The following is a 13,734-nucleotide window of genomic DNA, read 5'->3' on the forward strand; positions in this document are numbered from 1 at the left end:
TCTGTTTAGAATCCTGGAATCCTGGAATGGTTTTGGAGGGAAGGGACCTAAAGCCCATCGTGTTCCAACCCCCTGCCATGGGCAGGGTCACTTTCCACTCCACCAGGTTGCTCCAAGCCTGGTCATTGGCAGCAATTTCAAAGAGGTACTGAGGAACAAAAGCCCTTGAACATTTTTAATGATGGATGTTCCCTGTCGGCTGAACAAGGAGCCTTTAAAGTCAGGCTCCCTTCGATCAGACAATGGACCCAGGGAGAAAGAAATGCTTCTCCTCCTCCTTATCTATCATCTGCCCTCCTCCATACCCCTCCTACCCCAAGAGGGCTAAATTTAGAACCAAAAGCCCAAGAATTCCAAGCAAGGGGCAGGAGGGGCTGCCCAAAATCAGAGCAGCAGGAATTTTAATCCATGGTGTTTTAGCAGAGGATGGGGGACATCAAGGGGGTTCCTCACCATCTATCCCCAATTTATCCCCATCATTTTCTGTGATACAGGAGCTCTCATTCTGCTGCACAGAGACAACACAACCCCCCCATCATGGCCACAGCCAAGACCAGAGAGGAGAACTTGCCCCTTCCCTTCTCCTCCTTATATCTCTTCCAAAGTGCTGCTCCAGATGAGTTGTTTTATAGCCCCAGTCTCTTAAAAAGCCATTTCTCCCCACAAATCCCAGCCTTGCCAAGCTCCTCAGCTCACCCTGGCTTTCAACACACCCCACTGGCTCCAGGGACACCGAAACAGTGACGGGAATGTGACGTCCCTCTCCAAGAGGGACAATGCTGGGGAAGCACGAAGACCCCCCAGCTGCAGCTGACTCCCAATTATTCTGCTCTGAAACTGCTCTGTGGTATTTTTTGGAGTTGTTAACATCCCATTAAAAGTGTCCTGTTGAGCAGAGCTGGCTGGCAGGGAGCAGGCAGGGTGCAGCTCTCCCGTTATGGTAAGTTTTCCAAAACCCACTGGTTGTGTCCCTAAATAGTTTCCTTCCATGAACAGTGAGATGGTGTCAGCTGCCTTTTTTAAATGAACAGCAGAAAACAACAAAAGAGCTGCAAATGGCAGCTATAAATGCAAAGCAGGGGCTGGAGGGGGTTGGGGTCCCCTGGAGAGGGGCTGGGGGGGTTGCAGGGAAAGTGGAAATGCATTCAAAGGGGACAGTGCTAGGCTGGCCCTGCAAGGAGCTGCTTGGGCACCACTGACCTTTCCTTGCTGCCAGTTTGGGAGGAGATGGTATCTCTTCCAGCTGGAAGCATCCAGCCATCCCTGGAAGTGTCCAAGGCCAGGCTGGATGGGGCTTGGAGCTCCCTGGGCTAGTGGAAGGTGTCCCTGCCCATGGCAGGAGGTGGAATGGGATGGGATTTAAGGTCCCTTCCAACCCAGAGCACTCCATGATCCATAGTGAAAGCAGCTCCTTGGACTTCTCCACTCTTGCCCTGGCCGTGTCTCCTGCACCCTCCGTGCTCAAGGGGCAACTCTGTGCTCTAGTGCAGAATGCTTCCCACCAGGCCTTAAATACTGAGAGTTTGTCACCTGCCTCTGCCCCTCCTTTCTGGCCCTCCCTGCTTCCCATCACTGCTGGGAATCACGGAATCATCGAGGCTGGAAAGCCTCTAAGAACATTGAGTGCAGCCTTTGGATGAAGCTGCAAAAACCTTCCTTCCTCCAGGAAGGGCCGCGGGGTCCCACGGAGAACTCAGCCAGGCTACTGACAGAAAGTGGGGAGTGCTGCAGTTTGGTTTGGGGGCTGGGGGGTTGGTGGGTTGTTTGGTGGGTTGGTTGGTTGGGGGGTTGGTTGGTTGGGGGGTGGTGGGTTGGTTGGTGGGTGGGTTGGTTGGTTGGTTGGTTGGTTGGTTGGTTGATTGGTTTGGGGGCTGGTGAGTTGGTGGGTGGGTTGGTTGGTTGGTTGGTTGGTTGGTTTGGGGGCTGGTGGGTTGGTTGATTGGTTGGTTGGGGGGTTGGTTGGTTTGGGGGGTGGTGGGTTGATGGGTGGGTTGGTTGGTTGGTTTGGGGGGTGTGGTGGGTTCATGGGTGGGTGGGTTGGTTGGTTGGTTGGTTTGAGGAGCAGTGGGTTGGTTGGTTGGTTGGTGCGTTGGTTGGTTGGTTTGGGGTGTGGTGGGTTGGTGGGTGGGTTGGTTGGTTGGTTGGTTGGTTGGTTGGTTGGTTGGTTGGTTTGAGGAGCAGTGGGTTGGTTGGTTGGTTGGTTGGTTGGTTGGTTGGTTGGTTGGTTGGTTGGTTGGTTTGGGGGCTGGTGGGTTGGTTGGTTGGTTTGGGGGCTGGTGAGTTGGTTGGTTGGTGGGTTGGTTGGTTTGGGGTGTGGTGGGTTGGTCGGTGGGTTGTTTGGTTGGTTGGTTTGGGGGGTGGTAGATTGGTTGGTGGGTTGGTTGGTTGGTTCGTTGGTTGGTTGGTGGGTTGGTTGGTTGGTTTGGGGTGTGGTGGGTTGGTTGGTGGGTTGGTTGGTGCGTTTGTTGGTTGGTTTGGGGTGTGGTGGGTTGGTTGGTGGGTTGGTTGGTGCGTTTGTTGGTTGGTTTGGGGTGTGGTGGGTTGGTTGGTGGGTTGGTTGGTGCGTTGGTTGGTTGGTTTGGGGTGTGGTGGGTTGGTTGGTGGGTTGGGGTGTGGTGGGTTGGTTGGTTGGTTGGTTGGTTGGTTGGTTGGTTGGTTGGTTGGTTGGTTTGAGGAGCAGTGGGTTGGTTGGTTGGTTGGTTGGTTTGAGGAGCAGTGGGTTGGTTGGTTGGTTGGTTGGTTGGTTGGTTGGTTGGTTTGGGGGCTGGTGGGTGGGTTGGTTGGTTTGGGGTGTGGTGGGTTGGTTGGTGGGTTGGTTGGTTCGGGGTGTGGTGGGTTGGTCGGTGGGTTGTTTGGTTGGTTGGTTTGGGGGGTGGTAGATTGGTTGGTGGGTTGGTTGGTTGGTTCATTGGTTGGTTGGTGGGTTGGTTGGTTGGTTTGGGGTGTGGTGGGTTGGTTGGTGGGTTGGTTGGTGCGTTTGTTGGTTGGTTTGGGGTGTGGTGGGTTGGTTGGTGGGTTGGTTGGTGCGTTGGTTGGTTGGTTTGGGGTGTGGTGGGTTGGTTGGTGGGTTGGGGTGTGGTGGGTTGGTTGGTTGGTTGGTTGGTTGGTTGGTTTGAGGAGCAGTGGGTTGGTTGGTTGGTTGGTTGGTTGGTTGGTTGGTTGGTTGGTTGATTGGTTGGTTGGTTGGTTTGAGGAGCAGTGGGTTGGTTGGTTGGTTGGTTGGTTGGTTGGTTTGGGGGGCGGTGGGTTGGTTGGTGGGTTGGTTTGGGGGCTGGTGAGTTGGTTGGTTGTTTTCCTTGCAGGCTGCTCACAAATACCATTTTCTACGAGCAGGAAGCAAAGCCAGGGACTGGCTCACGCTGGGAAGAAAACAAAGGCTGACAATGGAGCAGCCCGGGCAGGGATAAGAAGGAATTCATTTGCATTTGTTTCATGCAGCCTCAGACTCACACAAAATCAGCCCCTGGTTACCACGGAGCTCCTGGCAGAATTTAGAGAATGCCCTTGGCACATGGTCCCCAACCCAGGGAGAAGGGGACTCCCTGGGACACTCCTGCTGTGGTGGCAGCATTCCCAGGGGATCAGATCACACCTTCATCCCAGAGGAATGTCCACACCAGCAGCACAGGGAGGGCTGGCCCTTTCCTGACCTGTGCCAAACCTTGGCCAAATCCACGATCCAACCACAACCCTCCAGCACCAAAGTGCCTCTGGTAGCCCCCCCCGACTCCATGGGGAACAACACAGTTTCCAAGACTACAAAAAGCAAGGAGTTGGGCAGAAAAATGACTTTTTTCCTCTTTTATTACTGGGTACAAGGAAAACATCCCATTTTCTGAGCACGGCCTGAATAGGAACAAGTCTGCCTAAATTCTCTGTGAATGGAGATGAAATCCCATCGTGTCAGCTGTTTCCAATCCTGGAAAATAATCCGTTGGAAAGGAACAGTTTCAGGCATGCTGAGCACAGGGCAGGGCTGGGGGAGCAGCTATGAGTGCCACTGGAAGTGGTTCTCAATTAAAAAAAGCCGATGACAACAGTTTTTAGATCAAAAGAAGCCTTTCCACAGGATATTTTCCTTGCTTGGGCAGAAATGTTAATCAATCAGGCTGCGAGGAGCTGCAGCAAAAATCATTTGGTTTGGTACAAGTTTGTGAGTTGGATTTGGCTCGGAGGACACGGGATGTTAAACACCCATTGCTCTTCTAATGAAAACACCTCTGAGAAAGCGAGGAAGCTTCTCCACAGATGGGATTTCAGGATTTTTCCCCAGGTAATGGATGGCAAAGCACAAACTCTGCTTTGAAAATGGAGCAATTTGTTCAACCGCGGCTGCTCATGACTGGTTTGGAAAATCAAAATAATGAACTGTGCTGCGAACAACGTGGCCTTGAAGTGCTTGATTGCACCAGAGGTTGGGTGACTCGTGTCTGGCTGCAGCCTTCCACCTCTCCTTGGATCCCACCTGCCCTCACACATGGCTCTAAGAGATCTCACCAGGACATCTGGGTCTGGGGAGCCTTCTGCTCTGGGGAGCAGCTCATCCCCCCAGAGATGGTCCATCCCTGGTCCCTCCCTGCCCAGTGTTTCCATGTCACTGTCCCTGCAGGTGCAGCATTCCTGTGCAGGGAGGCAGTGCTGGGGCTGGCCAGGAGCTGGCCTCTGCTCTGTCCCCAATCTCATCAAGCTTTTCGGCCTCTCTTGGGGCAGCTATGAGTGGTTCCAGGTCAGGTTCTCAAGGTTTCCACATCCTGGATCACCACATGGAAAAATCCCACCCTAGCAGGGGAGAACAACTGTCAGGAAATGCTGTGGCTCCAGTTTGGGTCTCAGCAGGCTCAAGGGTGTGGCTCGTTTGGGAATCACCCCCAGGCACGACCCCAGTGCTGGAGCTGCACCAGCAGAGATCAGCTCCTGGGACCAGCATCTCACCCCTGCCCACATCCCCACCAAGGAGGGTCTCCAAGAGTGCCCCTGGAGGAGTCCCCAGGCCAGTCATGCTGTGGTTGTTGGGAAAACCAAGCAGCCATCTCATGGTGGGTCCCTCTTGCTGAATCTTCTCCAGTGCCACACTGGGAGCACTGGGTTTTCTCCTGCTTTGCCACCCAACACTGCCCCTGCACCAGTTGCGGAGAGTCCTGACCACAGGGCTGGGCACAGGCAGGAGAAGCTAGAGAAAATTCCTGCAAGAATGAAGAATTTTCCCTTTTTTCCCTCCAATTTACCCAGGAAGATGCAGCAGGAGGTGGGGATGAAGGGGGAAATGTGCCAGGCTAGAAAATAACAGAGAACCCAACATTTCGGTCTCTTCTCCATGGCAGAGTCTTGTGGCTGATGTCTCTACGTTGGCCAACAAGCAAACCAAGACAAGACAGTCCTGTGCTGTCACCCTGGGCCACCACCTTCACCCTCGTGTCCTCTGAGGGCGTTTCTGCTCCCGCACATCGGGCTGGAGACAAACCTGCCCCAGGAAAGCCCTTTCAGAGATGCCTTGGGGCAGAAGATGACACAGCTCCAACATGGGTAAGAGAATCCCCTGATTTTGCTCATTGAGTCCCTGCAGGCTGGGTAACAATTCCTGTTTCCGCCATTCCAAACCCAACCTTGGCTCCACATCACCCCTTTCCTCCACAGCAAAACCCCCCAGGGGAGCACATCCCAAAACCCACCAAGGGGGCTTGGGGTGCATCCAGCAGCACAGCCCACACCCAACCACCTTCACCAGCATTTCCCACCCCCACCCACAGCCCCAGCATCCCAGCAGGAAGGAACTGGGGTTCCCACCCACCACCTTCCTCCTGGAGCCATCCCATGGCCAGCCCGCTCTCTACCTGCTGCATTTTTAAATTTTTTTTTTTATTATTATTATAATCATCATTTTTGCAAGGAAAACGGGTTGCCCTGGAGCTGGGTCTCCATGGAAACTTGGGTTTTTCAGACACTCAATGGAGAAGGCTGGCACGGAGAGGCTTGTGCAGGAATACTGATTCAGCCCCAGCGTCTGTAACACTGACTGCATTTTAATCCCTCTCCGCTACCCAGAGAGCTAAAAATACCCCGTGAGCTGTCGCCTCCTGAACTCGAGTAAACAGCTTAAAGCAACACGCTGCTGCCAGAGCAGAAATTCCATGAATCAGCTAAAATAAAAGGGATGGGGGGAGGAAACAGTGGGGTCTCAGCCCTCAGGGAGCCCCAGCTTGGTGGGGAAGAGCAAATCCCCACTCCAGGGATGGAGAAGGAGCTGCTGAAGGCAGCAGACGGGTCCTTGGGGCTTTGTTGCACCTCTCCAAGATGCCCTTTTCCCAGTGTAAAAGGAGGGAGGGAAACAAGGTTTTCCCTGGTCCCCAGCTGGCTGGGAGGAGCAGTGTGCTCTCTGCCATGCCAAGCTCAGCGCGTGGCACTGACATGGGCTGGGAAGGAGCCAACTGTCCCCACCGAGGGGGTTGGGGACAGCTGAGGGAGGGGTAACCTTGCTGCCACAGTGTTTTTCCTTCTCCCTCCTGTCATCTCTCCAAGAAAAAGACGTTGAGGTGCAGCAAAAGGGGCCCTGGGGCTGTGGGCACTGCCAGCCCCTCGCAGTGCCCACAGCCCTGTGCCAGCCCAGCCTTCACGGAGCTCTAACAGGGAAATGAAACCCAACTCTCCCCTCCCAATTAGCTGGGACTGTCCTCAGCTGACTCCCAGAGCTGCTTTTTGCAGAATACACAAACACCTCCTTAATTTATTTTTTTTTTCCTAAAGACATCCTCCCGGCAGCTCAGCATTCCCTGGGAGAGAACACCCAGATGGGGAAACTGAGGCACGAGCCTGCTTGCTCAAGAGCTGCAGAGTGAACCCAGGTTTCCCAGCTGTGCCAGGAGCCAGGATCAGGCATTGCCCTGCAACACCCCATCCAGGGAACTCTCCTGCCCTGATTAGTGCTGCATCCTAATTAAAAGGCTCTCAAAAACCCATGGCAAGCTGTGAATCCACATCCAAGCGGCTTTGTGGTGGCTCCAGCAGCTGGGTTGGGACTGATTTTTCTAGGGAAACTCTGCATTTTTACATTTGGTTTTCTTCCAGCTGTGGCAAAAACAGGAAGCATTCCCAGGATGCTGCTTTAAACCTTCCTTGCTACCAGGATGCAGAGAAGCAGGAAAAATGCCATCCCCAGCTGGCAGTCAGAAGATTTAGGGTGGGTGATAAATGGGGTTTTGCAGTGGAAAATCCCCCCCTGCCCTGCTCAGTGTGGGAAGAGCCTGTTTCCCAGTGAAACCATTCCAGGGCTCAGCCATTCCCAGAAGCCCAGGCACCCCTCCTAAGCCTCTCTCTGGCTTATCTGGCTTTTCAACACATCTTACAATACTGCAAAGCAGGGATGAGGGAAAAAAGAACATCTTAGGTCAGTTTTTGTGGGCTCTGAGATCTCCCTCCAGCAGGGATGGAATTAAGGCCATTGGCTCTGAGTAGCCAGAGCAGCCAAAAAAATCTGTGCAAGGCAGGCATGGCCTGGCCAAAACCAGGCTGCAGGGCTTGTTCATCCCTGGGTGATAAAGCAGCTCTGTTTGGGGCTGGAGTTATTTATTAGACTGCATCTCGTTAGAGGAGTGGGAGCTGGGCACATGGAGCACCCCCAGCCCTTCCCCTCCACCCCAAAATCTCTGTCCCAGCACTAAAGCTGGGAGCCTGGAGCACCCCTGGGGAGGGGAGGTGCAGGGATGTTGCAGTCAGGGAACACTCTGAGTTCAGCAGCTGTAGATCTCTGTGGGATCAGGCTGGGACCAGGGTGGATGAGGGTGGGATCAGGGTGGGATCAGGCTGGATCAGGGTGGGATCAGGCTGGGATTAAGCTGGGATCAGGGTGGGATCAGTCTGGACCAAGGTGGGATCAGGCTGGATCAGGCTGGGTTTAAGGTGGGACCAGGGTGGGATCAGGCTGGATCAGGGTGGGATCAGGCTGGATCAGGCTGGGTTTAAGCTGGGATCAGGGTGGGATCAGGGTAGGATCGGCTGGATCAAGCTGGGATCAGGGTTGAACCAGGCTGGGAATCAGGCTGGGATCAGATTGGGATCAGGGTGGGACCAGGGTGGATCAGGGTGGGATTGGCTGGGATCAGGGTTGGACCAGGCTGGGATCAAGTTGGATCAGGGTGGGCTCAGGTTGGGATCAGGGTGGATCAGTCTGGACCAGGGTGGGATCAGGTTGGGATCAGTCTGGATCAGGGTTGGATCAGGGTTGGACCAGGGTGGGATCAGGTGGACCAGGCTGGGAATCAGGCTGGGAATCAGCTGGACCAGGGTGGGATCAGGCTGGGACCAGGGTGGATCAGGCTGCACCAGGGTGGGATCAGGCTGGGATCAGGGTGGGATCAGGCTGGATCAAGGTGGGATCAGGCTGGGATCAGGCTGGGATCAGGCTGGATCACAGTGAGATCAGGCTGGGATCATGTTGGATCAGGATGGATCAGGCTGGGATCGGCTGGATCACAGTGAGATCAGGCTGGGATCGGCTGGATCACAGTGAGATCAGGCTGGGATCAGGCTGGATCCCAGTGAGATCAGGCTGGATGAGGGGATTCCTCCCCCCAGCCCCACGGCTGGCTCAGCCCCTGTGCAGGGAGCAGTGTTTGCCAGGCAGAGCCGTGCTGGGACGGAGCCAGGAGCTCACTGGGCACGGGAACACCACTGGGGAGAGGCCCTGAACCAAACTGGTCCCAGTGGGTTAAAGTGTGGTGGAAATGGGGATAGTGGGAGTGGTGTGGGGTGAGAGGCTGGAGCTGCTGGGTGAGTGCAGGGGAGGCCACAGGGATGTTCTGAGCCCCTCTGCTCCCGAGCCAGCCTGGCAGAGCTGGGGGTGCTCAGCCTGGAAAGTCTCCAGGGAGAGCTCAGAGCCACTTCCAGGGCCTAAAGGGCTCCAGGAGAGCTGGAGAGGGACTGGGGACAAGGGAGGGAGGGACAGGACACAGGGAATGGCTCCCACTGCCAGAGGGCAGGGATAGATGGGATATTGGGAATTGGGAATTCTCCCTGGGAGGGAGGGCAGGCCCTGGCACAGGGTGCCCAGAGCAGCTGGGGCTGCCCCTGGATCCCTGGCAATGTCCAAGGCCAGGCTGGACAGGGCTGGGAGCAGTCTGGGACAGTGAAGGTGTCCCTGCCATGGCAGGGCTGGCACTGGATGAAGCTTTAAGGTCTCTTCCAACCCAAACCATTCCATAATTCTGTTCCATGAATAAAGGTTCCAGGAAGGTGGACAGAGGCTGGACTCAGGGGTCTCTGATCACCCTGAGCTGGGAGAGGGAGCCCCACCTGATGTCAAGATCCAGCACACGGGGCTGGGGCTCTGCAGGGGAAAAGGGTTTTGTGGGATCCCACTGATCCCAAACTGAACAGGACAGCCCCTTGAATCCCATCCTTACCCTCACCATCCTCGCTCCAAGGCCGTGGCCAGTGACCTCAGCTGCACCAGAGACGTGGCTGGGCTGGGGAGCTGCTCTGGGGGGGTTCAGAACCTGCCCAGTGCTCCCAGTTCAGCCCCCTGCAGCCCCTGGCCCCCAGGCTGTGGCCAGCACAGCTATCCTCCACTAAGAGCTGGGATTAGAGCAGGGAATCAGCATCCTCATCTCCCACAGAGGGAAGGAGGAGTCACGCCTGGCTCCAGGGAACCTCCCCCTCCCCAAATCTCCTGCCAGCATCCCCAGGTGAGCGTGGTGTGAGGCCAGGGCAGCCTTCACCAGGTGGAGTGCAGTTTGAGGGGAGGATGCAGGGATTCACCTGCCCCTGGTGAGATACAGGGGGCTCCCCATGCTCTGGCCCTTCCTGAAGCTCTGGAGCCCCTCCTTGCCCAGAGCTGGCCCTTCCTGCTCATGGCTGGATGCTCAGCCCCTGCTGCCCTACTCCCAGGCTTTGCTCCAGGCTTATCCCCCACAAGAGGGATAACAGCCCCTCTTTATCCCCCCCACCAAATCTCCCCATCTGAAAGGGCTGTTCAAACATCTCCACTTAGGAGTGGGGAAACCAAGGCACAAACACACTGTGGGGGATCCCAACAACCCCACACAAAGCACCCATCCTTTTCCCCACCACCTCCACTGCAGCAGCACCCACAGGGTGGCCTCGCTCTGGGGGAAAGCCTCTCAGAGCTCAGGTTTCCCTGGCTGCATGCAGCTCCTTCCCCAGCCACATCCAGGCTGTTCCCTCCCAGCAGGTACTTTCCTAGATTAAAAACCCTGCTCTCATCCCTTGGCGTGCTGCCCCAGAGCCTCGCACTTGTTTTCACTGACAGCCCCATCTTTTGTTGATTAAAATTCCTTTAAGTGCACCTGCTGGTTAATCCCATGCCCGAGCCAGGGATGCTGTCACTGTCCCCCCCACGGGGCCTTTCTGCCCTGTTCCCTCTCAGCCCTGTGTCCCCAGGTGCTCCATGTGTCTCCTTGGCTTCAAAACCAAAGCAAAGGAAATAAAAATGCTCTGGGATGATGGGGAAAATGGTGATTTTTACTCGGGAAGAGAAAGGGACAGGTGTCAGGCCGTGCCAGGCTCTGTCCTCATCCCTTGTCTCCCTTCTCCCACTTGGCTGGATTCACACCTAGGGATGCAGAGCCAAGGAACCCGGGCCAGCAGCAGAGTCGTGCCAGGAGCGCTGCAATCCAAGTCTTGCAGCTCCAAACAAGCAGTGGCACTGACAGAACCCCAAACCCTGCCAGCCAGGCTGGGGCTGCCGGGGCCAGCAGCGCCCAGAGCTGAGGAGCATCAGTGCCAGGAGCACTGCCCAGAGAGGGGGAGGATGCCTGGGTCCACAAAAGGTTTGGAATCCTCTGACAACCTGACCTTCCTGCTCCCCTTTGGGATTTCTGCTCCCTCCAGGAACTGTTGCTCTTGTCCCAGCTTGCAAGGCAAGATGGATTCTATTGCCATCTGTATGGTGGGTGTCTTCTGTTCAGTGGGCAGTTTTCCTTCTCTTTTCCACACCCACTCCTCCCTCTGGGCAGACACCTGCTGATAAGAGGCCATTGAATGTCCCTGCATGGCTGATAAGAGCCACAGCATCCCACTGGGAGATGTGAGCCCAGAGGGAGTAGCCAAGCATTCCTACCCAGATATAATCTGGAGATTCTGGAGCACCAGCACGGCTTCTCCACTGGATTCCCAGAGGAGCAGCAGCTGCCTCTGCCCCTGGATCTTCTGCAGACTGCACCTTTCTCCAAGATCCCTGCTCAGCACACCCTGACAGGACCTGGGGCAGGCAGGGCTCAGCACTCCCTGACCAACAGCCCTCCCAGCCCCCCCTCGCACCCAGCACGGGCCCTGTGCCCCCGCCGTGCCCCCGGGGCAGCCTGGCACAGCTGGCAGCACCCGGGGCTCTCCCGAGGGCTCCGCAGCCCAGCAGGAAGCGGAGCCTCCTGGAGAAAGGCCCTCTCCTCTCCTCTCCTCTCCTCTCCTCTCCTCTCCTCTCCTCTCCTCTCCTCTCCTCTCCTCTCCTCTCCTCTCCTCTCCTCTCCTCTCCTCTCCTCTCCTCTCTCTGTAATTGCTCCTTGGCCCCCTGCCAGCCATGGCTCACTTTTGGGAATGTTTTCCTCCCAGCCTCAGGGCTGCTCCTCGGTTCCAGGCTGGTTTCACCCACCCCAGCCTCTTCCCACAGCAGCACTCCCAAATGAAGGACCTCGTGCTGGCAAAGGTGGAGCCCCAGATCTGCAGAGGAGGGGTCAGTGCAGCCCTCAGCTCCTGGCAGCGGTGACTGGGGAGCCCCCAGGGCTGTGCCAGGTCCCTGCAGTCCCCCAAGGGCCCTGGGAGGGGGCAGCCCCAAGGGGTGTGAAAGGGGAGCCCTGGAGGCAGGGATGGGGTCGGGGTGGCCCACGCAGCTCAGAGGGACCGTCCTGGTGCCCCTCTAAGAGCCAAGGGGGCCCAGCAGCACTGGGGTGGCAGAGCAGAGGCAGCTCTGCAGGGCCTTCCTGCAGCAGGGGTGGCACAGGAGTGGCACAGGGGTGGCACAGGGAATTCCAGAATCCCAGACTGGTTTGGGTGGGAAGGGACCTTAAAGCTCATCCAGTGCCAGCCCTGCCATGGCAGGGACACCCTCCACTGTCCCAGGTTGCTCCCAGCCCTGTCCAGCCTGGCCTTGGGCACTTCCAGGGATCCAGGGGCAGCCACAGCTGCTCTGGGCACCCTGTGCCAGGGCCTGCCCACCCTCCCAGGGAACAATTCCTTCCCAAAATCAAACTTAATTTTCCCATTTTTGGCTTTAAGTAATTCCCCCTTGTCCTCTCACTCCATTTCCTGATGAACAGCCCTCCTCTATCTTCCCTGTAGCTCCTTCAGCTCCTGGAAGGTGCTCTGAGGTCTCCACACAACCTTCTCTTCTCCTGGCTGAACAGCCCAAACAATCCCACCCTGTCTCCCATCAGGGAGGTGCTCCAGTCCCTTTATCAACCTCATGGCCTCTCCTGGACCTGCTCCAACAGTTCCACATCCTTTTAATGATGGGGCACCAGAGCTGGATGCAGCATTCCAGATGGGATCTCATGAGAGCAGAGCAGGGAGGAAGAATCCCAGGCAGGGAGGAAGAATCCCAGCCAGGGAGGAAGAATCCCATCCCACAGGTGGTGCTGGGGCAGTTGAGGGTCCCCAGTGTCACCCCCAGCTCGGGCAGCTGCACTGGAGGCCCCAAGGGCTCCTTTGCCTCCTCCACCAGGGTGCCCAGGCCAGCCCCAGGCCCTGGCTCTTGATGGCAGGTCCAGCTCAGTGACAGTGCCAGGGCTGTCCCCCCCTCCCTCGAGGTTATCCAGGCAACATCCAGGCAACTCCATGGCCAAAATCCCCATTTCTACCTCCAGGGTCACCAGGGGCTGGGACAGGACTCTCTGGGCACAAAGAGGGCCGTGGAATTTTGCTTCAAACCTCACCCCCAGATCCTGCTCTGTCTCCCTGATTTTTTAAAGTTTTCTAAGCCTTCTGATGTTGACATTTTTGTAGCGAACTTCCTCACACACTTTCTGTAAATAACTCATTGTTTTGCATTCCTTTATGGAGGAAGAGGAATTTGATGGCCTGTTGGTTTGTCCAGTGTCATTGGAGAGGTGGCACTGTCACCCTCCAATCCAGGGTCACTTCTAGAAATCTATAAATGTTGGAGTCAGAAAATAAACTTCCCTTTTTTCTCCACCTTGAGAACAGCAGTGTGCACTTGTGTCCTTTCGTGTCCTGTAGCAACACTGCTCACGAGTTTGACCCAGCTGCCTCCCCTGCAGACCCAACACAGCTCCAAAAACCCCTCCTTTCCCCCAAAATAAAGGTGTCATTCTCCATGGAGAGCCAGAGGCAAGGAGGCAGGAGGCAGGAGGGGTAGGGGAGCTGACTCAGCTCATGGATGACTTTATTGGAACTCTACACGTGTGACAGGCATGCGCACAGGACAGACGGAGACAGGAGTAGTATTGCCTTGGTCACAGAGATATGGAACAGCGTTGGAAGGACCCTGACCCCTCCAGGGATCCCCACACCTCGGTCTCCTATTGCTTCCCATCCCCATCCCTGCACCCCAACCCCCCCTCTGGGCCCCCTGCCCCACCCAGTGCCCCAGGGCTCAGCACCCGTGGGAGGGGGAGATGGCACCCAGACAGGAGCCTTTGTCACCCTGGAGGGGCACCCAGAGTGGGGCCTGTGCCACCCTGGAATGGCACCCAGAGTGGGGCCTGTGTCACCCAGGAGTGGCACCCAGAGTGGAGCCTGTGCCACCCTGGAGTGGCACCCAGAGTGGAG

Source organism: Fringilla coelebs (assembly GCF_963513975.1).
Source record: "Fringilla coelebs genome assembly, chromosome: 23".
In the NCBI taxonomy this organism is placed as follows: Eukaryota; Metazoa; Chordata; class Aves; order Passeriformes; family Fringillidae; genus Fringilla; species Fringilla coelebs.